The sequence below is a fragment of the Ranitomeya variabilis genome, chromosome 6, assembly GCF_051348905.1.
Source record: "Ranitomeya variabilis isolate aRanVar5 chromosome 6, aRanVar5.hap1, whole genome shotgun sequence".
NCBI classification, from domain to species: Eukaryota; Metazoa; Chordata; class Amphibia; order Anura; family Dendrobatidae; genus Ranitomeya; species Ranitomeya variabilis.
The window spans coordinates 270,968,810-270,995,850 of record NC_135237.1 but is presented as its reverse complement, the minus strand read 5'-3'; positions in this window follow the sequence as shown (position 1 = coordinate 270,995,850).

Here is a 27,041-nt window from a genome sequence, read left to right as displayed (position 1 = left end):
TGTGGCTCCGCCACTATGGGGAGCTATGGTACGTCTGATTGCACTAAGGAGTTTCTCTGACCAGGTACACTGACACCACACTTCACACTCCGGCCACCAGGGGGGGTGGTCCTATCTAGTAGGCCACTCCTCACAACTCTGGTAAAAAACTGGGGGTTGGACAGGAAGACAGGGAGAAGTAGCTGGGAAGAGCTAGTGAGAGGACCTGTCAGGGATGGGATCCTGGCAGACTCCTCAGAACAGAACTAACCAGTGCACAACGGGAATACAGTAAAGAAGTATTGGGACCAGAAGGAGTCGTGCTGTTAGACCGAGGCAACATCCTTCTGAGGCGCAAACAGTCGGTGGCCGGAACGCCGAGCAAGTAAGAGACTTTAAGTACACTGCAAACCACGGCCGGACAGCTAATTATAGGTTGGCTGTCTCACTTAACACCTAAGCAGACAACGGAGGCAGTTGTGGGAGAGGGGCGACTCTAGGGTCCCGGAAGAACTCCAGGCCTACCCCGTCATACGGGTGCGTCCTACCATATCATCTGGGGGACGGAGAGAACGAACATCAGAGACAGACAGAAACAGTTGTGAGGACTATCCCGGGAGCTCAGCAGGGAAGAACTACAACACCCAGCGCTAGCAGGTAGACACTGATTCCCACCTGTAAAGAGAACTCCTGATGTGCCTTTGGACCGGCCGGTCTCTGACAACCCAGTTAACAGCGCTCTGGACTGAGGTCTCCAAAACCTTCAGTAAAGAGGTAAAGAGACTGCAACCTGGTGTCTTCGTTATTTACCGCGACTTGCACCATCATCATCACTTATTGCACCGGACGTCCCCCACTGACAGACAGGGCCACGGACCGGGTCTAGCCACCGTGACAACCCCAGGACTGAGACCCAGAGGCCCGGCTCCGGGTACCCCTCGGCCTTGCGGCGGTGTGGGGGCGCTCCATTTACAACACATAAACATACGTTCGATGCATTACACAATATATCAACATTACACAACATATGGAATATACCGCTTTTACCAGGAACATATGCAAGGAGGTCAGGGCATTAAACTGACCCCCCATACCCCTTACATGCGTATGAAAATCTGCCTGCCAACAAGATTCTCATTGGCTGTGCATAATATGGCGGGCTCAGTGCAGGTATTTAACCCCCTGCGCTCTGGCTACCTGGGCAGTTTATCTCAGGATCAAGAAGAGGAGCATCGTCTCGCCCTCCTGCCCCCTTTTTAATTCTTATATAGGCCGGGTTCACATTGCATTAACAGCAGCCCGTTCAACACATACATTAATGGGCTGCTGTTAACGCAAGTGCCGGTATGGCAGCGCGCTAGCGCAGATAGAGCATCTGCTAGCTCTATCTGCGCTAGCGGTGACGGACCCGGAAATGCTGCAGCCCTCGTCTCGGGGTCCGTCACTCAATGAGTGACGTTGTGGGCATGCGTCCGACATTGGATTCAATGGCGGCGTTAACGGACTACGTTACACCGCGTTATGCCACGGTGTAACGTAGTCTGTCTAAAGGACGGGTTTAACGCAATGTGAACCCGGCCTTAATATGTGTATTTGTCACTGTGTTAACAGTATCTGCGGGTGGTCGCCCAGCTAATGCTGGGTGTACATTTTCATTTATATAAGTTTTAATATGTTATTTATTGGTATTGAATTTTATTGAACGTTTATGAAGTAATTCAGAATATTCTTTGGTAACCCAAAATAAACACCGCAGCCTTTTATTGTCAAATTCTGTATTGTGTTCTAGTCTTTATTTCATTAGCTTGGTGGGTTGGCAGCTACGTTTCCATGTTATTCAATTAGACAATGCAGATAAAGATTTTTTTCACTGATGTAATCTGTCTGTGAAAAAAATCTCATCAGCGTGCTGCAGTTTGACACTGAAATTGGATGCGACTCACCCGTTCTAATCTATGGGTGCAAGAAAGAAAATCGTATGCCACAGTATGGCATCCAGTTTTTACGGATACATTGCAATTCTGTATCATAGAAAACTGTAAATGGTCCTGTACATGATTAAATGCTGCTACTGTTAAAAACTGATTGTATACAAATTGAACGCGGATGCCAAGTAAAATACTATTGTAATTATCTCACTTTTCTGTATATAAACTGGACCAATGTTTTATACTGTCATGTGACCCTAGCTTTGGCATGAAATTCCCTCATATAATGTGTTCCAGAATATGCCCGTGCATGGAGGGGCATGTGACCAAACCTGACTACCATAAAATTGCACTGTGCATAGTACCGCGTCTGTTGGTTTCTAATGCCATGCACAGTATTATTGTTCAATATTTTCTGCTTAGGCCAGGACACATGAGTGTATAATGTCTCATGCAAGAGAATTGGGCCAATTATGCTAATGATACTCAGCTCAAACTCTGTCAGAGTTTCAGCCGACTGTCATCTGAGTGTGATCCGGTTCTGCCGCATGCAAGACAGATTTGGAGATGACAGAGAACTTAATTTCTCCATCTTTCCATGGTCTGAGTCCGAGAATGTCGGACTGCACTCTGATGACATCCAATTGCAGTCCGATGTTTCACTCACACCCATAGACTTGTAAAAACTTTACTTTAAAAAAAATGTAAAACTTTTGTTCGCCACTGTATGTAGGCTGATGTGGTTTGTGTGCTAGTGCTGCTTTTTGGTCCTGTTTAGGGTCTGTTCTGCTTCTTAAGTGCAGGAGGTTGCCATATAATGGGGCAACAATCCTGCTGTGCACTGGTATGCTGATTAGGTCACACTTGCTCTGTGGCTAACTAACTGTAGTATTAATTTTTATTCGTTAATCAATAGTTCACCATACCTCCCAACTTTACAGAACAGAGAGAGGTACAAATTAACCCCTTCATGACCCAGCCTATTTTGGCCTTAATGACCTTGCCGTTTTTTGCAATTCTGACCAGTGTCCCTTTATGAGGTAATAACTCAGGAACGCTTCAACGGATCCTAGCGATTCTGAGATTGTTTTTTCGTGACATATTGGGCTTCATGATAGTGGTAAATTTAGGTCGATAATTTCTGAGTTTATTTGTGAAAAAAACAGAAATTTGGCGAAAATTTTGAAAATTTCGCAATTTTCACATTTTGAATTTTTATTCTGTTAAACCAGAGAGTTATGTGACACAAAATAGTTAATAAATAACATTTCCCACATGTCTACTTTACATCAGCACAATTTTGGAAACAAATTTTTTTTTTTGCTAGGAAGTTATAAGGGTTAAAATTTAACCAGTGATTTCTCATTTTTACAACAAAATTTACAAAACCATTTTTTTTAGGGACCACCTCACATTTGAAGTCAGTTTGAGGGTTCTATATGGCTGAAAATACCCAAAAGTGACACCATTCTAAAAACTGCACCCATCAAGGTGCTCAAAACCACATTCAAGAAGTTTATTAACCCTTCAGGTGTTTCACAGCAGCAGAAGCAACATGGAAGTAAAAAATGAACATTTAACTTTTTAGTCACAAAAATGATCTTTTAGCAACAATTTTTTTATTTTCCCAAGGGTGAAAGGAGAAACTGGACCACGAACGTTGTTGTCCAATTTGTCCTGAGTACGCTGATACCTCACATGTGGGGGTAAACCACTGTTTGGGCACATGGTAAGGCTCGGAAGGGAAGGAGCACCATTTGACTTTTTGAATGAAAAATTGGCTCCATTCTTTAGCGGACACCATGTCGCGTTTTGAGAGCCCCCTTGTGCCTAAACATTGGAGCTCCCCCACAAGTGACCCCATTTTGGAAACTAGACCCCCCAAGGAACTTATCTAGAAGCATAGTGAGCACTTTAAACCCCCAGGTGCTTCACAAATTGATCCGTAAAAATTAAACAGTACTTTTTTTTCACAAAAAAATTATTTTAGCCTCAATTTTTTCATTTTCACATGGGCAACAGGATAAAATGGATCCTAAATTTTGTTGGGCAATTTCTCCTGAGTACACCGATACCTCACATGTGGGGGTAAACCACTGTTTGGGCACATGGTAAGGCTCGGAAGGGAAGGAGCGCCATTTGACTTTTTGAATGAAAAATTATCTCCATCGCTAGCGGACACCATGTCACGTTTGGAGAGCCCCTGTGTGCCTAAAGATTGGAGCTCCCCCACAAGTGACCCAATTTTGGAAACTAGACCCCCCAAGGAACTTATCTAGAAGCATAGTGAGCACTTTAAACCCTCAGGTGCTTCACAAATTGATCCGTAAAAATGAAAAAGTCCTTTTTTTTCACACAAAATTTCTTTTAGCCTCAATTTTTTCATTTTCACATGGGCAACAGGATAAAATGGATCCTAAAATTTGTTGGGCGATTTCTCCTGAGTACGCCGATACCTCATATGTGGGGGTAAACCACTGTTTGGGTGCACGGCAAGGCTCGGAAGGGGAGGCGTGCCATTTGACTTTTTGAATGGAAAATTAGCTCCAATCGTTAGCGGACACCATGTCGTGTTTGGAGAGCCCCTGTGTGCCTAAACATTGGAGCTCCCCTACAAGTGACCACATTTTGGAAACTAGACCCCCGCAAGGAACTTATCTAGATGCATAGTGAGCACTTATAACCCCCAGGTGCTTCACAGAAGTTTATAATGCAGAGCCATGAAAATAAAAAATAATTTTTCTTTTCTCAAAAATGATTTTTCAGCCCACAATATTTTATTTTCCCAAGGGTAACAGGAGAAATTGGACCCCAAAAGTTGTTGTCCAGTTTCTCCTGAGTACGCTGATACCCCATATGTGGGGGTAAACCACTGTTTGGGCACATGCCGGGGTTCGCAAGGGAAGTAGTAATGTTTTGAAATGCAGACTTTGATGGAATGCTCTGCGGGCGTCAGGTTGCATTTGCAGAGCTCCTGATGTGCCTAAACAGTAGGAACTCCCCACAAGTGACTCCATTTTGGAAACTAGACCCCCAAGGGAACTTATCTAGATGTGTGATGAGCACTTTGAACCCCTAAGTGCTTCACAGAAGTTTACAACGCAGAGCCGTGAAAATAAAAAATCATTTTTCTTTCCTCAAAAAAGATGTTTTAGCAAGCAATTTTTTATTTTCCCAAGGGTAACAGGAGAAATTTGACCCCAAAAGTTGTTGTCCAGTTTCTCCTGAGTACGCTGATACCCCATATGTGGGGGTAAACCACTGTTTGGGCACATGCCGGGGCTCGGAAGGGAAGTAGTGACGTTTTGGAATGCAGACTTTGATGGAATGGTCTGCGGGCATCATGTTACGTTTGCAGAGCCCCTGATGTGCCTAAACAGTAGAAACCCCCCACAAGTGACCCCATTTTGGAAACTAGACCCTCCAAGGAACTTATCTAGATGTGTGGTGAGCACTTTCAACCCCCAAGTGTTTCACAGAAGTTTATAACGCAGAGCCGTGAAAATAAAAAATAATTGTTCTTTCCTCAAAAATTATGTTTTAGCAAGTAATTTTTTATTTTTGCAAGGGTAACAGGGGAAATTGGACCCCAATAGTTGTTGCCCAGTTTGTCCTGAGTAAACTGGTACTCCATATGTGGGGGTAAACAACTGTTTGGGCGCACGTCGGGGCTTGGAAGGGAGGGAGCACCATTTGACTTTTTGAACGCAAGATTGGCTGGAATCAATGGTGGCGCCATGTTACGTTTGTAGACCCCTGATGTGCCTAAACAGTGGAAACCCCTCAATTCTAACTTCAACGCTAACCTCAACACACCCCTAATCCTAATCCCAACTGTAGCCATAACCCTCATCACAACCCTAACCCCAACACACCCCTAACCACAACCCTAACCCCAATACAGCCGTAACCCTAATCCCAACCCTAACCCTAATCCTAACCCTAATCCCAACCCTAACCCTAATCCCAACCCTAACCACAACTGTAACCCCAACACACCCCTAACCCTATCTGTAACCCTAACCAAAAGCCTAATCTTAACCCTATTTCCAACCCTAGCCCTAATTCCAACCCTAACTCTAACTCCAACCCTAACCCTAAGGCTATGTGCCCACGTTGCGGATTCGTGTGAGATTTTTCCACACGATTTTTGAAAAATCTGCAGGTAAAAGGCACTGCGTTTTACCTGCGGATTTACGGCGGATTTCCAGTGTTTTTTTGTGCGGATTTCACCTGCGGATTCCTGTTGAGGAACAGGTGTAAAACGCTGCGGAATTCGCACAAAGAATTGACATGCTGCGGAAAATACAACGCAGCGTTTCCGCACGGAATTTCCACACCATGGGCACTGCGGATTTGGTTTTTTATAGGTTTACATGGTACTGTAAACCTCATGGAAAACTGCTACGAATTCGCAGCGGCCAATCCGCTGCGGATCCGCGGCCAATCCGCTGCGGATCCGCAGCCAAATCCGCACTGTGTGCACATGCCCTAACTCTAACCCTAACCCTAACCCTAACCCTACCCCTAACCCTAACCCTAGTTCTAACCCTAACCCTAGTGGAAAAAGCAAAAAAAAAATTTCTTTTTTTATTATTGTCCCTACCTATGGGGGTGATAAAGGGGGGGGTTATTTATTATTTTATTATTTTGATCGCTGTGAACCTATCACAGCGATCAAAATGTACTTGTAATGAATCTGCCGGCCGGCAGATTCGGCGGGCATTGCGCATGCGCCCGCCATTTTGGAAGATGGCGGCGCCCATGGAGAAGACGGACGGGCACCGGGAGCCTCGGTAAGTATAAGGGGGGGGGAGATCGGGGCACGGGGGGGCGTCGGAGCACGGGGGGGTGGCATAGGTGCACGGGGGGAGCGGACAGGAGGACGGGGGAGCGGAGCACAGGACGGAGGGGACTACGGGACAGATCGGTGGCTTGGGGGGGCGATCGGTGGGGTGGGGGGGGCTCACATCAGGGTTTCCAGCCATGGCCGATGATATTGCAGCATCGGCCATGGCTGGATTGTAATATTTCACCATTTTTTTAGGTGAAATATTACAAATCGCTCTGATTGGCAGTTGCACTTTCAACAGCCAATCAGAGCGATCGTAGCCACGGGGGGGGGGTGAAGCCACCCCCCCGGGCTGAAGTACCACTCCCCCTGTCCCTGCAGATCGAGTGAAATTGGAGTTAACCCTTTCACCCGATCTGCAGGGACGCGATCATTCCATGACGCCACATAGGCGTCATGGGTCGGATTGGCACGGGTTTTCATGACGCCTACGTGGCGTCATGGGTCGGGAAGGGGTTAAGCCACACCCATTTGCCATTTCTTTCTCCCCTGGCAGGAGGTGTTGTCTGAGGGCAGCATCTATCTATCAGAGGCTGGATCAACTACGCAGGATCACGGAGTAAAAAAAAGTAGGCGGTTTGATCCATTTGTGGCTTCATATGTTTGCCCGATCCCTGATTTTTAAGAAGTGGCATCACAGTGAGGAGATCCAACAGGCCTTTCCCCTACCTGGAGAACAACTTGCTTTACGCACACTAGAGGAGTTGGCAATTGAACACTCTAATCCCACTTTGGGTAAGTTACCGCCATCACTCCGCCCTAGGTCAACAAAGTTCCCGCCCTTGTCACTATGTCCTAATGTGGAGATTTTCGTCAGGTTGGTCTCACAGGACTTGGACGGGATCTCCTCATCAACCTATCATAACAACCTCTCTAGGGCCGAATCCTTGGGTCTTAGGAGGTTGAAAGGACTTAAGGATGTAGTGTTTAAACCGGCTGACAAGGGCGGGAACATTGTGATATGGCCATCAAAAATGTACCTTGCGGAGGCAAATCGCCAACTTAGGGATTTTTCTTGTTATAAGAAATTAACCTATAATCCTCTTATCTCCTACAAGGATGAATTGATTAAAATCATGCAAAGGGCGGTCAATGATGGCGTTATCACACCGCAAGTAAGGGAGGTGCTGATTGTCAAAAACCCATGTATTGCAACATTGTATCTCCTCCCCAAGGTTCACAAGTGTGTACAGAATCCTCCAGGTAGGCCAATAATCTCTGGGGTGGGTGGGTTACGGAGGGCATCGGTAGGTACATTGATTCGTTCCTCAAGCCCCTGGTGTAGTCTATTCCCTCCTACCTGAGGGATACTTCAGATTTTTTTAAAAAAGATTGACTCCGTGCACAATGATGAAGACATGATCTTGGCTACTTGTGACGTTGAGTCTCTTTATACCAGCATTCGCCACCAGGACGGCTTGAGGGCGGTATCTTATTTCTTGTCCATGACCAGCTTCTCCTCAGGTGACAATGATTTTTTGCTCTTACTTTTACAATTTTTGTTAACACACAATTTATTTTTATTTAATGGGTCCTTCTACCTGCAGCTCCAGGGGACTGCGATGGGCGCGGCCTGTGTGCCCGCCTACACAAATCTCTTCCTGGGGCTGTGGGAGAGGGACCTGTTCTCGTCAGATCAGGGTGTATCAATGGAGCCGGTCATTTTTTGGGCCCGCTACATTGATGACATATTCCTGATCTGGCGGGGATCTTCTACTGAGTTACAAAATTTTGTTGCAGATTTGAACAAAAATGATTTAAATATACGATTATCAGTTGTTTAATTCTAATTCTATTGATTTTTTAGATGTCACTGTGAGGAGAGGCGGGGACGGTATTTTGGTTGCCGATGCCTTCCGTAAGGACACGGCAGTCAATTCTGTCTTACATGCGTCATCTTCCCACCCTCCCCATGTGATTAACTCTGTTCCAACTGGCCAATTTCTTAGAATCAGAAGGATCTGTGTTGTGGATTCTGTTTTTGGGCTCCCTCTGGTGGTTACGGCTGGTACTGGGTGACTTTGGTGGGTTGCGGTCTCTGGTTTCCACCTGTCCATCAGAGGCTGGGTGTTTCCTATTTAACCTGGCTTTCCTGTCATTCCCTTGCCGGCTATCAATGTACTCAGATGTGCTCAGTTTGGTTCCTGACTACCTGCTCCCAGATCTCTCAGGATAAGCTAAGTTCTGTTTTTCAGTTGTTTGGTTTTTTGTCCAGCTTGCTAATTATGACTCTATGCTAGCTGGTAGCTCTAGTGGGCTGAGGTTCTCCCCATGTGCCATGAGTTGGCACATGGGTTCTTGTAATCTCAGGATGGTTTTTGATTAGGGTTTTTTTGCTGACCGCTCAGACCCCTTTTGTATCATTCTGCTTTCTAGTTATAGCGGGCCTCATTTTGCTAAATCTATTTTCATCTCTATGTGCGTGCCTTGCTCTCATTTCACCGTCAATACATGTGGGGGGCAACTATACCTTTTGGGGTTCATTCCTCTGGAGGCAAGCTAGGTCTTTATTTCCTCTGCAGTGCTAGTTAGCTCTTAGGCTGGCGCGTGGCGTCTAGAATCAACGTAGGCACGCTCCCTGGCTATTTCTAGTTGTGTTTGTCAGGAGTAGGGCAGCGGTCAGCCCAGGTTCCATCACCCTAGAGCTCGTCCGTTATTTATGTTATTTTGCTTGTCCAGTGCGATCCCTAGCCATTGGGATCCATGACAGTATAGCCGGCCCACAAAGTGTTAATTCTTTGGGCTGAAGCAGGAGAAAAAGAAGTGTTTAAGGGAAATTTTTTTTTTTTTTTCCCCTCAGAGTTTTGCTGCCTAGCCCTTAATTGCTGTCTAGCTGCTTCTTACCTCCTCTTAACCCTTGAATGGCTTTGACCTTAGCTGTTTAACATGGATGTCCAGAGTTTGGCTTCCAGCCTGAGTAATCTTGCTGCAAAAGTTCAAAACATACAGGATTTTGTTGTTCACACTCCCATGTCTGAACCTAGAATTCCCATTCCAGAGATTTTTTTCTGGAGATAGATCTACCTTCCTGAATTTCAGGAACAATTGCAAATTGTTTCTTTCTTTGAAATCTCGCTCCTCTGGAGACCCTGCTCAGCAGGTTAAGATTGTAATATCTTTCCTGCGGGGCGACCCTCAGAATTGGGCATTTGCATTGGCACCAGGGGATCCTGCATTGCTCAGTGTGGATGCGTTTTTTCTGGCACTGGGATTGCTCTATGAGGAACCTAACCTGGAGATTCAGGCTGAAAAGGCTTTATTAGCCCTCTCTCAGGGGCATGATGAAGCGGAAGTATATTGTCAAAAATTTCGGAAATGGTCGGTGCTTACTCAGTGGAATGAGTGCGCCCTGGCTGCAAACTTCAGAGATGGTCTTTCTGAGGCCATTAAGGATATTATGGTGGGGTTCCCTGCGCCTACAGGTCTGAATGAGTCTATGGCTATGGCCATTCAGATTGATCGGCGTTTACGGGAGCACAAACCTGTGCACCAGTTGGCGGTGTCTTCTGAACAGGCACCTGAGACTATGCAATGTGATAGAATTCAGTCCAGAAGTGAACGGCAAAATTATAGGCGGAAAAATGGATTGTGTTTTTATTGTGGTGATTCAGCTCATGTTATATCAGCATGCTCTAAACGCACAAAAAAGGTTGATAAATCTTTTGCCATTAGTACTCTGCAGTCTAAGTTCATTTTGTCTGTAACTCTGATTTGTTTACTGTCTTCCATTTCCGTCGATGCCTATGTGGATTCGGGCGCTGCCCTGAGTCTTATGGATTGGTCATTTGCCAAACGCTGCGGTTTTAGTCTGGAGCCTCTGGAAGTTCCTATTCCTTTGAAGGGAATTGACTCTACACCATTGGCTATGAATAAACCGCAGTACTGGACACAAGTGACCATGCGCATGACTCCCGTTCATCAGGAGGTGATTCGCTTCCTTGTACTGTATAATTTACATGATGTACTAGTGCTTGGTCTGTCATGGTTACAATCTCATAATCCTGTCCTGGACTGGAAAACAATGTCTGTGTTAAGCTGGGGATGTCAGGGGGTTCATGATGATGCACCTCTGATTTCAATAGCTTCATCTACTCCTTCTGAGGTCCCTGCATTTTTGTCTGACTATCGGGATGTTTTTGAGGAGCCTAAGCTCAATTCGCTCCCTCCTCATAGGGATTGTGACTGTGCTATAGAATTAATTCCTGGCAGTAAGTTCCCTAAGGGTCGTTTATTTAATCTGTCAGTGCCAGAGCATACTGCTATGCGGAATTATATTAAGGAGTCCTTGGAAAAGGGACATATTCGTCCATCTTCGTCCCCTCTGGGAGCAGGTTTTTTTTCGTGGCAAAAAGAGATGGTTCCCTGAGGCCTTGTATAGATTATCGCCTTCTGAATAAGATTACAGTCAAATATCAGTATCCATTGCCATTATTGACTGATTTGTTTGCTCGCATTAAGGGGGCTAGGTGGTTCACTAAGATAGATCTTCGCGGTGCGTATAATCTTGTGCGGATAAAACAGGGTGATGAGTGGAAAACCGCATTTAATACGCCTGAGGGCCATTTTGAGTATTTGGTAATGCCTTTTGGACTTTCTAATGCTCCTTCAGTCTTTCAGTCCTTTATGCACAATATTTTCCGTGAATATCTGGATAAGTTTATGATTGTGTATTTGGATGATATTTTGGTGTTTTCTGATGACTGGGAGTCTCATGTTCTACAGGTCAGGAAGGTGTTTCAAGTCCTGCGGGCCAATTCTCTGTTTGTGAAGGGCTCAAAATGTCTCTTCGGAGTCCAGAAAATTTCTTTTTTGGGGTACATTTTTTCTCCTTCTACTATTGAGATGGATCCCGTCAAGGTTCAGGCGATTTGTGACTGGACACAACCTACATCTGTTAAGAGTCTTCAGAAGTTCTTGGGTTTTGCTAATTTTTATCGTCGGTTCATTACAAATTTTTCCAGTGTTGTTAAACCTTTGACTGATTTGACTAAAAAGGGTGCTGATGTTGCTAATTGGTCTCCTACGGCTGTGGAGGCCTTTCAGGAACTTAAGCGCCGGTTTTCTTCTGCTCCTGTGTTATGTCAACCAGATGTTTCACTTCCTTTTCAGGTTGAGGTTGATGCTTCCGAGATTGGAGCGGGGGCGGTTTTGTCACAGAGAAGTTCCAATGGCTCGGTGATGAAGCCATGTGCGTTCTTTTCTAGAAAATTCTCGCCCGCCGAGCGCAATTATGATGTGGGTAATTGGGAGCTTTTGGCCATGAAGTGGGCATTTGAGGAGTGGCGTCATTGGCTTGAGGGTGCTAGACATCGTGTGGTGGTCTTGACTGATCACAAAAATCTGATTTACCTTGAGTCTGCCAGGCGTCTGAATCCTAGACAGGCTCGTTGGTCGTTGTTTTTTTCTCGTTTCAATTTTGTGGTTTCATACCTGCCAGGTTCAAAGAATGTGAAGGCAGATGCTCTTTCCAGGAGTTTTGTGCCTGACTCTCCTGGAGACTCTGGGCCTACTGGTATCCTTAGGGATGGGGTAATATTGTCCGCCGTCTCCCCAGACTTGCGACGTGCATTGCAGGAGTTTCAGGCGGATAAACCTGATCGTTGTCCACCAGAAAGACTGTTTGTTCCGGATGATTGGACCAGTAGAGTCATCTCCGAGGTCCATTCTTCTGTGTTGGCTGGTCATCCTGGAATATTTGGTACTAGAGACTTGGTGGCCAGGTCTTTTTGGTGGCCTTCCTTGTCAAGGGATGTGCGCACCTTTGTGCAGTCTTGTGAAGTGTGTGCTCGGGCTAAGCCTTGCTGTTCTCGGGCCAGTGGGTTGTTGTTATCCTTGCCTATCCCGAAGAGGCCTTGGACGCACATTTCCATGGATTTTATTTCAGATCTCCCTGTCTCACAGAAAATGTCCGTTATCTGGGTTGTGTGTGACCGCTTTTCTAAGATGGTTCATTTGGTACCCTTGCCTAAGTTGCCTTCCTCCTCTGAGTTGGTCCCTTTATTTTTTCAGAACGTGGTTCGTTTGCATGGGATTCCGGAGAATATTGTTTCTGACAGGGGATCCCAGTTTGTGTCTAGATTTTGGCGGACGTTTTGTGCTAAGATGGGCATTGATTTGTCTTTCTCATCTGCATTCCATCCTCAGACGAATGGCCAGACGGAGCGAACTAATCAGACCTTGGAAACTTATTTAAGGTGTTTTGTTTCTGCTGATCAAGATGACTGGGTTGCCTTTTTGCCACTGGCCGAATTTGCCCTTAATAATCGGGCTAGTTCTGCTACTTTGGTTTCTCCTTTCTTTTGTAATTCGGGGTTTCATCCTCGTTTTTCCTCTGGTCAGGTGGAGCCTTCGGATTGTCCTGGAGTGGACGTGGTGGTGGACAGGCTACATCAGATTTGGAATCAGGTGGTGGACAATTTGAAGTTGTCTCAGGAGAAGACTCAGCAGTTTGCTAATCGCCGTCGCCGCGTGGGTCCCCGACTTCTTGTTGGGGACTTGGTGTGGTTGTCTTCTCGTTTTGTCCCTATGAAGGTCTCTTCTCCTAAGTTCAAGCCTCGGTTCATCGGTCCTTATAAGATCTTGGAGATTCTTAACCCTGTGTCTTTTCGTTTGGATCTCCCAGCATCGTTTGCTATTCATAATGTGTTCCATCGGTCGTTATTGCGGAGGTATGAGGTGCCCGTTGTTCCTTCGGTTGAGCCTCCTGCTCCGGTGCTGGTGGAGGGAGAATTGGAGTATGTTGTTGAGAAGATCTTGGATTCTCGTGTTTCCAGACGTAAACTCCAGTATTTGGTTAAGTGGAAGGGTTATGGTCAGGAGGATAATTCCTGGGTGGTCGCCTCTGATGTTCATGCGACTGATTTGGTCCGCGCCTTCCATAGAGCTCATCCTGATCGCCCTGGGGGTTCTCGTGAGGGTTCGGTGACCCCTCCTCAAGGGGGGGGTACTGTTGTGGATTCTGTTTTTGGGCTCCCTCTGGTGGTTATGGCTGGTACTGGGTGACTTTGGTGGGTTGCGGTCTCTGGTTTCCACCTGTCCATCAGAGGCTGGGTGTTTCCTATTTAACCTGGCTTTCCTGTCATTCCCTTGCCGGCTATCAATGTACTCAGATGTGCTCAGTTTGGTTCCTGACTACCTGCTCCCAGATCTCTCAGGATAAGCTAAGTTCTGTTTTTCAGTTGTTTGGTTTTTTGTCCAGCTTGCTAATTATGACTCTATGCTAGCTGGTAGCTCTAGTGGGCTGAGGTTCTCCCCATGTGCCATGAGTTGGCACATGGGTTCTTGTAATCTCAGGATGGTTTTTGATTAGGGTTTTTTTGCTGACCGCTCAGACCCCTTTTGTATCATTCTGCTTTCTAGTTATAGCGGGCCTCATTTTGCTAAATCTATTTTCATCTCTATGTGCGTGCCTTCCTCTCATTTCACCGTCAATACATGTGGGGGGCAACTATACCTTTTGGGGTTCATTCCTCTGGAGGCAAGCTAGGTCTTTATTTCCTCTGCAGTGCTAGTTAACTCTTAGGCTGGCGCGTGGCGTCTAGAATCAACGTAGGCACGCTCCCTGGCTATTTCTAGTTGTGTTTGTCAGGAGTAGGGCAGCGGTCAGCCCAGGTTCCATCACCCTAGAGCTCGTCCGTTATTTATGTTATTTTGCTTGTCCAGTGCGATCCCCAGCCATTGGGATCCATGACAGATCTGTTCAACTGATGAGGACTTTGAGGCCCAAGCCAAAGATATGACTAACCGTTTCCTGAACAGAGGCTATAGCAAAAGGTGTTTAAAGAGAGCATACAATCAAGCTAGGAACACCAGGAGACATCAACTTCTTTATTCAGCAACGAGAGTTAAGGACAGCTCACAGGTAAGATTAATTACCCAATACCATTCGCAGTGGAATAGTATGCAGGATGTGTTGGCCAAATATTGGCCAATACTCCTAGCTGACCACGTTCTGAAACAGTATCTATCTGCTCGGCCTTCGGTTACGGCTAGGAGATCACGAAATTTGGGTGACCATCTAGTAAGAAGTTACTTTACACCTCGGACTCCTCCCATATTTTCTTCTGGTCAATCACCCCGTATTATACCTTGGGGGTGTAAACCTTGTGGCAACTGTGTGGTGTGCCCCAACATTATTTATGCTAGGGATTTCTCCTCCTCTGATGGCCGCAGCTTTACCATCACACAAACCATCACATGCTCAACCACTATGGTAGTGTATTATGCGTCATGTCCCTGCAACAAAGCATATATAGGCCTTACCACACGGGCCCTTAAGATCCGAATACGTGAGCACGTTCGGGACATCCTAGCGGCTGCTAAGAAGGATAATGTGGAGGCCCTTAAGACCATTCCACGCCACTTTAAGGCCTTTCACTCTTGTGATTCGTCAGGTCTTAGGGTTAAAGGTATTGATCGTATTGTTTCCAATGCTCGTGGGGGCAATCTTAGCAGCCTGCTGGCACAAAGGGAGGCGTTCTGGATTTGGAAACTCCGTACTGTGCACCCTAATGGTCTGAATAAGATTCTAAGCTTTGCCCCTTTTCTTTAATATATTCACCTCTGCCTGTGCTTTTTATAGTTATGTTTTTACTCTTTTTTTGTGTTCTTCCAATTTATAGTGTTATTATTTTCAGATTTTCATATTGTTTATTTTAATTATATACCCTAGGCTCCTTTTCAATCATCTACTGTTGGGTCGGTCTCCTTTCTTTCCTACAAGCATGGCCTTGGATACATATACAGTGGGGCAAAAAAGTATTTAGTCAGTCAGCAATAGTGCAAGTTCCACCACTTAAAAAGATGAGAGGCGTCTGTAATTTACATCATAGGTAGACCTCAACTATGGGAGACAAACTGAGACAAAAAAATCCAGAAAATCACATTGTCTGTTTTTTTATCATTTTATTTGCATATTATGGTGGAAAATAAGTATTTGGTCAGAAACAAACAATCAAGATTTCTGGCTCTCACAGACCTGTAGCTTCTTCTTTAAGAGTCTCCTCTTTCCTCCACTCATTACCTGTAGTAATGGCACCTGTTTAAACTTGTTATCAGTATAAAAAGACACCTGTGCACACCCCCAAACAGTCTGACTCCAAACTCCACTATGGTGAAGACCAAAGAGCTGTCAAAGGACACCAGAAACAAAATTGTAGCCCTGCACCAGGCTGGGAAGACTGAATCTGCAATAGCCAACCAGCTTGGAGTGAAGAAATCAACAGTGGGAGCAATAATTAGAAAATGGAAGACATTCAAGACCACTGATAATCTCCCTCGATCTGGGGCTCCACACAAAATCCCACCCCGTGGGGTCAGAATGATCACAAGAACGGTGAGCAAAAATCCCAGAACCACACGGGGGGACCTAGTGAATGAACTGCAGAGAGCTGGGACCAATGTAACAAGGCCTACCATAAGTAACACACTACGCCACCATGGACTCAGATCCTGCAGTGCCAGACGTGTCCCACTGCTTAAGCCAGTACATGTCCGGGCCCGTCTGAAGTTTGCTAGAGAGCATTTGGATGATCCAGAGGAGTTTTGGGAGAATGTCCTATGGTCTGATGAAACCAAACTGGAACTGTTTGGTAGAAACACAACTTGTCGTGTTTGGAGGAAAAAGAATACCGAGTTGCATCCATCAAACACCATACCTACTGTAAAGCATGGTGGTGGAAACATCATGCTTTGGGGCTGTTTCTCTGCAAAGGGGCCAGGACGACTGATCCGGGTACATGAAAGAATGAATGGGGCCATGTATCGTGAGATTTTGAGTGCAAACCTCCTTCCATCAGCAAGGGCATTGAAGATGAAACGTGGCTGGGTCTTTCAACATGACAATGATCCAAAGCACACCGCCAGGGCAACGAAGGAGTGGCTTCGTAAGAAGCATTTCAAGGTCCTGGAGTGGCCTAGCCAGTCTCCAGATCTCAACCCTATAGAAAACCTTTGGAGGGAGTTGAAAGTCCGTGTTGCCAAGCGAAAAGCCAAAAACATCACTGCTCTAGAGGAGATCTGCATGGAGGAATGGGCCAACATACCAACAACAGTGTGTGGCAACCTTGTGAAGACTTACAGAAAACGTTTGACCTCTGTCATTGCCAACAAAGGATATATTACAAAGTATTGAGATGAAATTTTGTTTCTGACCAAATACTTATTTTCCACCATAATATGCAAATAAAATGATAAAAAAACAGACAATGTGATTTTCTGGATTTTTTTGTCTCAGTTTGTCTCCCATAGTTGAGGTCTACCTATGATGTAAATTACAGACGCCTCTCATCTTTTTAAGTGGTGGAACTTGCACTATTGCTGACTGACTAAATACTTTTTTGCCCCACTGTATATGGATTTGGCACCTCTTGCTGTTTTGATGCATCACCCTCAATGGATGCACCACTTATCACTGTTTCCCATTACTCTCACGAATTTTATATTGTAATTCTCTACATATTTGTGCATTGTATGTTCTATGTACATTTTTATGTTTTTTATATGTAGGTTTCAGTGGCAATTTTTGTGCCTCCAATTACTGTTTACTTTTTTCATGTGCCACTTATAATCCTTGTCCTTTAAGTATTTTATAATGTTTAGTCTTTTCGGCAGGATTTTATATTTCACTATAGGTGTTATATTTGTTGCACCATTCACGATTCTTTTACAATGTGTATCTACCTTTCCTGCTTGTGCGCATGTAGGTCGGCCCCTGTTTTGTCCGGCGCCGCTGACGGTGTCTCTGTGAGCTGGGCGCTCTCCGGGCTCCGGGTCCATGCTGACGTCAGTACGTGGGCGGGGCCTCGAGCTCGGACCGCCCTTCTCTTTGACGTCCTCGGTGACGCCGACGCTCAGGGTTGCCGACGCTTCATGCGCCGTTCCTAAGCAGTGCTTTTTTGGTCCATTCTGATTGGCTGACCGGCCTTTTTAATACAGCCCCCCTTGTTTGGAAGCCACTCCCCCGGAAGAAGGCTTTAGCGCCGAAACACGCGTTGGGGACGGTGGGTCGCACGGGGCTCCAGACATCAGCAGGTAATTATTATGATTCTTTGACCGGGTTTGTACTCTTCTTATTACTTTCAGATATGGCATACAGCCTGTCTGATTTGTGCTTACTTTAAGGTGTGCACTTGTACTTTGGTTTCTATACTTATACTGGTTATTGGCACACTATTGAGCAATTGTTATTAACCCTTTATACTTACATACACCTGCTGGTGCCTGGTCCCCTTGTGTTATTCCACCCATGTTTTGGCTAAACCCCTGTCACATCTCATGTACTTTTATCTATTTATTTCAATAAAGTTGTATACTTTTATACTTTGATTCGTGGTGGTGCGTGTTTTCTAGTTTGAGTTTTGTCTAATTTTGGCACTGAATCTTTTCCTTAATTTCCTCCACATTAATTGTGTTATATGTGGACTTTGGCCTTGTATGTATAGGCTTTAGGATCACGGAGTAGTGGTACCTGTATTACAGTGATGAGTCTGTGAGTATCCCTGCAATTCTGCAAGTCTCATCTGAGTGGGAGAAGAGGATCTCTGGATGCACTGCTGCATCTGTGAAGGACAAGTGACGCTGGTTTTCTGCTGGCCTTGGACGACTGTTGTAAAACTAGAATTGTGAGGCAGGAGAAGATCTCCAGAGGTACTGATATGCTTTGGTCTATTAAATCCCCCAGGACGCCCGATGATATCGGGGATTCGTCTATTACAGCTAATTTCTCACTATGTAGATCTTTTTCTTCAGAAGTACGTTATAGAGATACCATTGTTTATTAAAGATTTGTCTCAATTGACTATGGAACTTAGTGAACTCCACATCCCAGTGGAAGCTATACTTTTTACTTTAGATGTGGAGTCACTTTATTCCAAAATTGAACATCACATATTGTTAATGGCGGTTGACCACTACTTGAGCAGCGATCCTTCCATTCCATATCATCAGAGGCAATTTATTTTAGATGGAATTTGTTTTATACTTTGTCATAATGTATTTACATTTGAGGGTATGACCTATCGGCAGTTGAGGGGTTGTGCGATCGGCACTAGGTTTGCACACAGATATGCTAATTTGGTTGTGAGGCTGTAATGGCCTTGCCATAAAAGGGAGGCTGACATGACAGGGTTGGGGTGGGAATTTAAGTGAGAAGATAGATGAGTGGTATGGAAGGGGTAAGTCTATTAGGGGAGGATATTGTGAATGCCAATGTGGGAGGAGTGACAGTAGGGGAGGGGATATCAGGAAAAAGGGGTGTATAATGAGATGCCCGGGAAGAAAGCAGCCATCTTAGGCACATACTAGAACAAGTTAGGAATTTCCCACCATCGATTTCATTTTATATTTTGATAATATGTTACAAGAGCCAGTAAAGGGGACTAAGGGGTTAGCGAAATCTTGCAATTTTATTAACAATGTATTGTATTGTGGGGTTTTTCTTTTTAATTTTTACTTTGTAATTTTATTATGTTGCAGCAGTGTGGCAAAATGCAGGTAGGGTTCTCGAAGTTGGTTGATGTGGTTAGTTGTGGATTGTGGGGGGAGGCGAACCCACAAGGTTCTAGACCCTCCAAGTGGAATCTATTAAGTGGTGGCAGGTAGTGGAACCCCTGTGTTAAGGGAGGGGAAGGACTCGTTGGTGGTGGAATAAGTTTATAATGCCAGATTGGTTTACAGCTGCCTCTAAGCTGGTGCTAAATGGCTAGAGGTAAAACATTCAGCCTGAGTAGTTGGTTATATACATAATGCCTGTCACAGATCATGGGCTTGAGGACCATCCTCCAAGTTTAATCTGTTATAATTGTTGTCTGTTATAATAAAGGCTAATGTGGCCATTAAAATCCATCCTGGTCTGTGGTTTGGTTATTTAATGGGATTGAAGGAGGGGGAAGTACAGCTCTGGCAAAAAAAGAACAACTGCAAAATTTTCAGTTTGTATGATTTTTCCCTTTATAGGTATATCTTTGAGTTAAATGTAAATTGCTCTTTTATTCTATAAACTACTGACAACATGTCTTCGAATTTCCAAGCACTAAATTTTGTATTTATTGTCAGAAAATGAGAAATGGTCAAAAGAACAAAAAAATGCAGTGCTTACAGACCTCACATAATGCTCAGTAGGGTTGAGCGAAACGGATCGGACAAATTCAAAAATCGCTGAATTTCGGCAAAGTTGGGTTTCATGAAACCCGACCCGATCCTAGTGTGGGATCGGCCATGAGGTTGGCGATCTGCGCGCCAAAGTCACGTTTCATATGACGCGTTCAGCGCTATTTCTCAGCCAATGAAGGAGGACGCAGAGTGTGGGCAGCGTGATGACATAGGTCTCGGTCCCCATCATCTTAGAGAAGGGCATGACACTGATTGGCTTGCTTTCTGCTGCGTCACAGGGGCTATAAAGGGGCGGGCACGCCGATCGCCATCTTACTTCTGCCGATCTTAGCATAGGGAGAGATTGCAGCAGCTTCATCAGAAGAAGGGATATAGTTAGGGAGGGAAGATTAACCCCCAAACTGCTTGTGATGTAGCGATTTCCACTGTCCAACACCACCTTTTTTTGCAGGGACAGCGGAGGCTATATTTTTGTGCATCAGCTCTGTAGATTATTAGGCTGCCTTATAAGGCTCCCTGATAGCTGCATTGCGGTTTGCACGCTGCTGTGCAAGCCAACTGCTTTTTTAAAACCAAAAATCCTGTTGCTCCTTTCTGCACAGTTATCTTGTTTATTTGTCCACATTTGTGTGCAGCAGTCCTTTTTATTGCTGCCATACTTGTCCTGAGATCATTGTAGGGAGATTGAAATTGTACTACAGTCCTTGGATTTTTTCATATATCTTCCAGCCACGTTCTGCCACTTACATTGTGTTGTGTTACACACTGGGCATGAGTTTTGGAGCAGTCTCCCCCCCCAAAAAAAGGGACATTCAAATTGTCACAAAGTGGATATAAGTCAGTTCTGTTAGTTTGTCGTATATCAGCCAGCCACGTTCTGCCACTTACATTGTGTTGTGTTATACACTGGGCCTGAGTTTTGGTGCACAGTAGAAGAAGTCTCGCACTCAACTTAAGTATAGATTTTTTTCAGGTTTTATTGGTACTGAAGTAGCACTGGAGAAACGTTTCAGCCTATACTAGGCTTTCATCAGTCACGTACTGTATCTTATCAAAGTGTGTGGATAGTTCCAATAGTCGGGACGCAGATATGGCGTGTTGCAAAAAGTAGTCGCTTGTGGAAGCATATGTTGCTGTATAGATAGGGACCTGTGATAGACTCAGGTAACGTGGCCCAGATGCAAAGTACTGGCCTCCCAGGGCGACCTATTTGTGATTTGTGCCGGCTGGAGGGGAGCCGCTGTGGGGAAATGCGTTCCTAGCAGACACGGTATCCACCGCTTGTCTCTAGAGACCTGAAAAAAATCTATACTTAAGTTGAGTGCGAGACTTCTTCTACTGTTTACTATAAGGATTTGGGCACCTAGTCTCTGCACCATATTATAGCAGTGCACACGGTGTTTTCTTTATATGAGTTTTGGTGCAGTCTCCCCCCCAAAAAAGGGAGATTCAAATTGTCACAAAGTGGATATACGTCAGTTCTGTTAGTTTGTCATATATCAGCCAGCCACGTTCTGCCACTTACATTGTGTTGTGTTATACACTGGGCCTGAGTTTTGGTGCAGTCTCCCACCCAAAAAAGGGAGATTTAAATTCTCAACAAGTTTATATACACCTTCTACCTTGTTTTACAGTACCATATAACGGTTGTTATTTTGGTTACATTTTCCCAAAAATGAGGAAGTCTGGTGGAAGAGGCCGTGGGCGGTCGTTGCCAGCTGGTACTGATGGTCGTGGTGGTGGTGGAGCATCTGGTGGTAGTGGGAAAAGCAAAATAGCACCTAAGGCTGGAGGTGTTGAGCCAGCGTCATCATCTGGCTACACAAGGCCTCGAAGGCTCCCTTATCTTGGAGTAGGAAAACAGGTTTTAAAGCAGGAGCAGCAGGAAAAAGTTTTGGCTTTCCTTGCTGACTCAGCCTCTAGCTCTTTCGCCTCCTCTTCAGAAAGTTCCAACTATAAAAGCAGAGAGTCGTCAGTGGATGCTCCCGGTCAGGAACAAGACGTTTCATTGTGTCCTTCACCCAAACCAAAAGTGAAGGATGTGTCAGGCGACACTACAGGTTACTCCATGGAGCTCTTTACACATACCGTGCCTGGGTTAGAAAGGGAAATTGTTAACTGCCCATTACAAGATGAATCGGACATGGAGTGCACTGATGCACAGCCACAGCTAGATTATTATGCTGTTCCATTGACTCACATCACTACATTGCCCTCGCAGTGTACTGAGCCAGAATCTGACCCTGATGAGACTATGGTGCCCCGTCCCGAATGCTATAGAACCTTATACGGTGACACAGAGGAAGGTGTACATGACATTGAAGAAGAGGTGATAGATGACCCAGTTGTTGACCCAGATTGGCAGCCATTAGGGGAAGAGTGAGCCGCTGCCAGTAGCTCAGAAGCGGAGGGGGATGATCCGCAGCAGCCATCTACATCGCAACAGCTTTCATCTGGCAGGCCCGTATCTGGCCAAAAACGTTTGTCAAAAACAAAAACAGTTTTAGGACAGCGTGGCCATCCGGTGAAAGTAGCACAGCGTGCAATGCCTGAAAAGGTATTCCATAGTAGAAAGAGTGCAGTGTGGCAATTTTTTAACCAAGATCCGAATGATCAGTCTAAAGTGATCTGTAAGAAATGCTCAAAGACCTTTAGCAGAGGGAAGAATCTTCAAAATTTAAATACAACGTGCATGCTTAGACATTTAACCAGCATGCACTTGCAAGCCTGGACTAACTACCAAACGTCCCATACCGTTGGTACACCTGCTCAGAATGAAGGTAGTCAGCAACGCTACATTGCTTCCCTCACTGTAAGCCCACCGGTTAGGACACCACCTGCAGCAAATGTGGAGGTATCGTCACAAGGCCAAAGCAGTCAGGGAATCACAAGGTTTTTGGTAGGAAACACTGTATGTAGGCCAACATCAAGAATACCATCACCAACCCTCTCTCAATTCGCCATATCCACCACCACCACCACCGCTAGTTCCACCATATGCAGCTCTCCAGTCCAGCTCACCCTACAAGAGACTCTTGTTAGGAAAAGAAAGTACTCATCCTCTCATCCGCGTACACAGGGTTTGAACCCCCACATTGCTAGACTAATCTCGTTAGAAATGATGCCCTACCGGTTGGTTGAAAGCGAAGCTTTCAAAGACCTGATGGCCTACGCAGTACCACGCTATGACCTACCCAGTCGGCACTTCTTTGCGAGAAAAGCCATCCCAGCCCTCCACCAGCATGTCAAAGCTCGCATTGTCCATGCAATGAGGCAATCAGTCAGTGGAAAGGTGCACCTCCCAACAGATGCATGGACCAGTAGGCATGGCCAGAAACGTTACGTGTCCATCACAGCGCACTGGGTTAATGTGGTGGATGCAGGGTCCACAGGGGACAGCCATAGTGGGACAGTTCTGCCTAGCCCACGGTCTAGGAAACAGTTGGCTGTAGGCGTTCTCCACCCCTCCTCCTCCTCCTCCTCCAGAAGCGAAAGCTCGTCCACAGAGCGCAGTCGCACGACCACTCCATCCGCAGCTGCCAGTGTTGCACACGAGGTGTCCCATTATCGAACAGCTAGTGGTAAGTGTCAGTGGTAAGCGTCAGCAGGCTGTGTTACAAATGAAGTGTTTGGGCGACAACAGACACACCGTGGAAGTACTGGCCGAGTACTTGCAGCAAGAAACTCAGTCAGGTAGTCAGTGATAACGGAAGGAATTTTATGGCTGCCATAGCCCTTTCAGAACTGAAACACATACCTTGCCTGGCTCACACCTTGAAACTGGTGGTGTAGTGCTTCCTGAATAAATTATCCGGGGTTACCAGCCCTGCTCCTAAAGGTGCGAAGACTTTGCTCGCACATCCGCCTGTCGCCCGTACACTCCAGCCGTATGCTGAACCATCAGCGATCGCTGAATCTTCCCCAGCATGCCTAATAATCGACGTTGCAACAAGGTGGAACTCCACACTGCACATGCTTCAGAGGCTGTGCGAACAGAGGTGTGCTGTAGATTGTTTGTGGGAGGATACTGCATTTAGCCCACTTTATTATTTGGGCCTATATCTGTGTTTCCTCCTCACCCTGCCCATTGCCTAGCCACTGCTAGATGAGTTTGCTGGTACATTGACCCAGACCACTACATTCCCCTTGCACTCTACACAGCCAGAATCTGACCCTGCTGAACGTCAGGTTCCCCTTCCCGCATACTATACCACCTCACATGGGGACAAAGAGGAAGGTGCAGATGAAAGTGCAGGTTCCTTCATCAGCTGGGGGGGCATACTCGTTGGCGACGTTACTGGCACAGGGCCCCTCATAGTAAGCAAAAGTTTATCTGCCGGGCGCCACCCGCCGTCAAACACACCGCCGTACTATGAGGGGCCCTGTGCCAGTGCCAATGCCAACGAGTGGGCCCCCCTGCTTGCTCAGGATCACAGCACTTGCAAAGTTGAAATACTTACCTCTCCCTGCTCCACTGTCGTGACGTATTCCACGTTTCCTGGGCCCATGAAAATCTTGAGACAGCCCTACCCCCCCACAACTTTAGCCAAATGACCCCCAGTTTTCAATGCCTAAGTATTATTATAAAGTAAATTAAGATTGACAAGCTTCAGTAATAAGAATTGATGTTTTTGGCATTAAAATGGGCACTGTAGGTGTTTTTCTGTCCTCCACTCACTGCCGACTTTGATTCCCCATTAACTTGCATTGGGTTTCATGTTTGTCGGCCCCCGACTTTTCGCAATAATCGGCCGATTTCACCCGACCCGACTTTTGACAAAGTCGGGTTTCGCGAAACCCAACTCGATCCGAAAAAAGTAAAAGTCGCTCAACTCTAATGCTAAGAAAACAAGTTCATAATCATTTAGCATCAACAATACTAATGTTTTAGCTCAGGAAGAGTTCAGAAATCAATATTTTGTGGAATAACCATGATTTTTAATCACAGCTTTCATGCGTCTTGGCAGGCTTTACACCAGTCTTTCACACTGCTTTAAGGTGACCTTATGCCACTCCTGGTACAAAAAATTTTAAGCACTTCTTCTTTGATGGCTTTTGACTATCCATCTTCCTCTGATTACATTCCAGAGGTTTTCAATGGGGTTCAGGTCTGGAGATTGGGCTGGCCATGACAGGGATTTGATGTAATGGTCCTTCATCCACACATTGATTGAACTAGCTGTTTGATGCATTGTCCTGCTGGATTAAAAATAGTCCTCAGAGTTGCCTGAGCAGAAGGAATCAACTGTTTTTCCAGGATAACCTTGTATGCAGCTTGATTCATACATCTTTCACAAAGATTAACCTTCCCAATTCCAGCCTTGCTGAAGAATCCCCAGATCATCACTGATCCTCCACCAAATTTCACAGTGGGTGCAAGCCACTGTGACTTGCACGCCTCTCCGGTTCTCCGTCTAACCATTAGACAACCAGGTATTGGGCAAAGCTGAAAATTAGACTCATTGGAGAAGATTACCTTACTCCAGTCCTCTATGGTCCAATCCTTATGGTCTTTGGCAAACTTAGCCTGGCTCTCCTTTGCTTCTCATTGATGAAAGGCTTTTTTCTAGCTTTACATGACTTGAGCAGTGCCTCTAGGAGCCAGTTGCGAACTGTTATTGCCGTGCACTTCACCCTAGCTGCCATTTGCCATTCATTTTGAAGGTCACTTGATGTCATCCTACGGTTGCTGAGTGACATTCGAATAAGATGACCGACATCCCGGTCAGTAGTCGTTTTCGACCTCTGCCGGTATGTAGCTTTGTTTCCCCAATGTCTGCTGCTTGACATTGTTGTAATAGACTGCAGTCTTCGAAATTTTAAGGATGGAGGAAACATGACACCCCCTTTGCTAGTAAAGCCAGAATTGAGGCCTTCTTTTCCTCACTCAAGACTTTTTTCAACTTCTTTGGCATGGTTAACCCCTTCCTGACATGCGCCGTACTAGTATTGCTCTGCGGGAACTGAGTTTCCGCAAACCGCAGTACTAGTACGGCGGCACGATCGCGCGGCCTCACGCTGAGCGCCTCGGCGATTGCTGCGGGTGTCAGCTGTATATAACAGCTGACACCCCGCAGCAATGCCCACGATCGGCGCTAGCGTCGATCGTGGGCATTTAACCCCTCTGATGCCGCTGTTGGTAGTGACAGCGACATAGAGGGGTATGGCGCAGCGACGGGGGCTCCCTGCGCTCTCCCACCGTAACAAGGCGATGCGATCGCATTGTTCTGGTGTTCTGGAAGGAGTCCCCGGATCCAAGATGGCCGCGGGGCTCCTTCCGGGTCCTGAAGTGAGGTGGCTAGCCGGCGCCTGCTCAGAGCAGGCGCCGGAAAGCCTCCTGCACTGCCTGTCAGATCGCTGATCTGACACAGTGCTATGCAGCGATCTGATCTAATATAGTGATGTCCCACCCTGGGACAATGTTAGAAATTAAGAAAAAAAAAAAAGAATGTAAAAAAAAAAATCCCTAAATAAAGAAAAAAAAAAATTTCCCAATAAATCCATTTATTTATGTAAATAATAAAACAAACAATAAAAGTGCACATATTTGGTATCACCGCGTCCATAACGACCCGCTCTATAAAACTATCCCACTAGTTAACCCCTTCAGTGAACACCGCAAAAAGAAAAAAAAAAAAAAAAAAAAACGAGGCAGACCACAACGCTTTATTATCATACCGGTGAACAAAAAGTGGAATAACACGTGATCAAAAAGACGGATATAAATAAACATGGTACCGCTGAAAACGTCATCTTGTCCCACAAAAAAAAAGCCACCATACAGCATCATCAGCAAAAAAATAAAAAAGTTATAGCTCTCAGAATAAAGCGATGAAAAAACAATTACTTTTTATATAAAATAGTTTTTATTGTGTAAAAGCGCCAAAACATAAAAAAATGATATAAATGAGGTATCGCTGTAATCGTACTGACCTGAAGAATAAAGCTGCTTTATAAATTTTACCACACGTGGAACGGTATAAACGCCCCCCTAAAAGAAATTCAGGAATTGCTGGTTTTTGTTCATTCTGCCTCCCAAAAATCGGAATAAAAAGCGATCGATCAAAAAATGTAATGTGCCCGAAAATGGTACCATTAAAAATGTCAACTCGTCCTGCAAAAAACAAGACCTCACAGGACTCTGTGGGCCAAAATATGGATAAATTATAGCT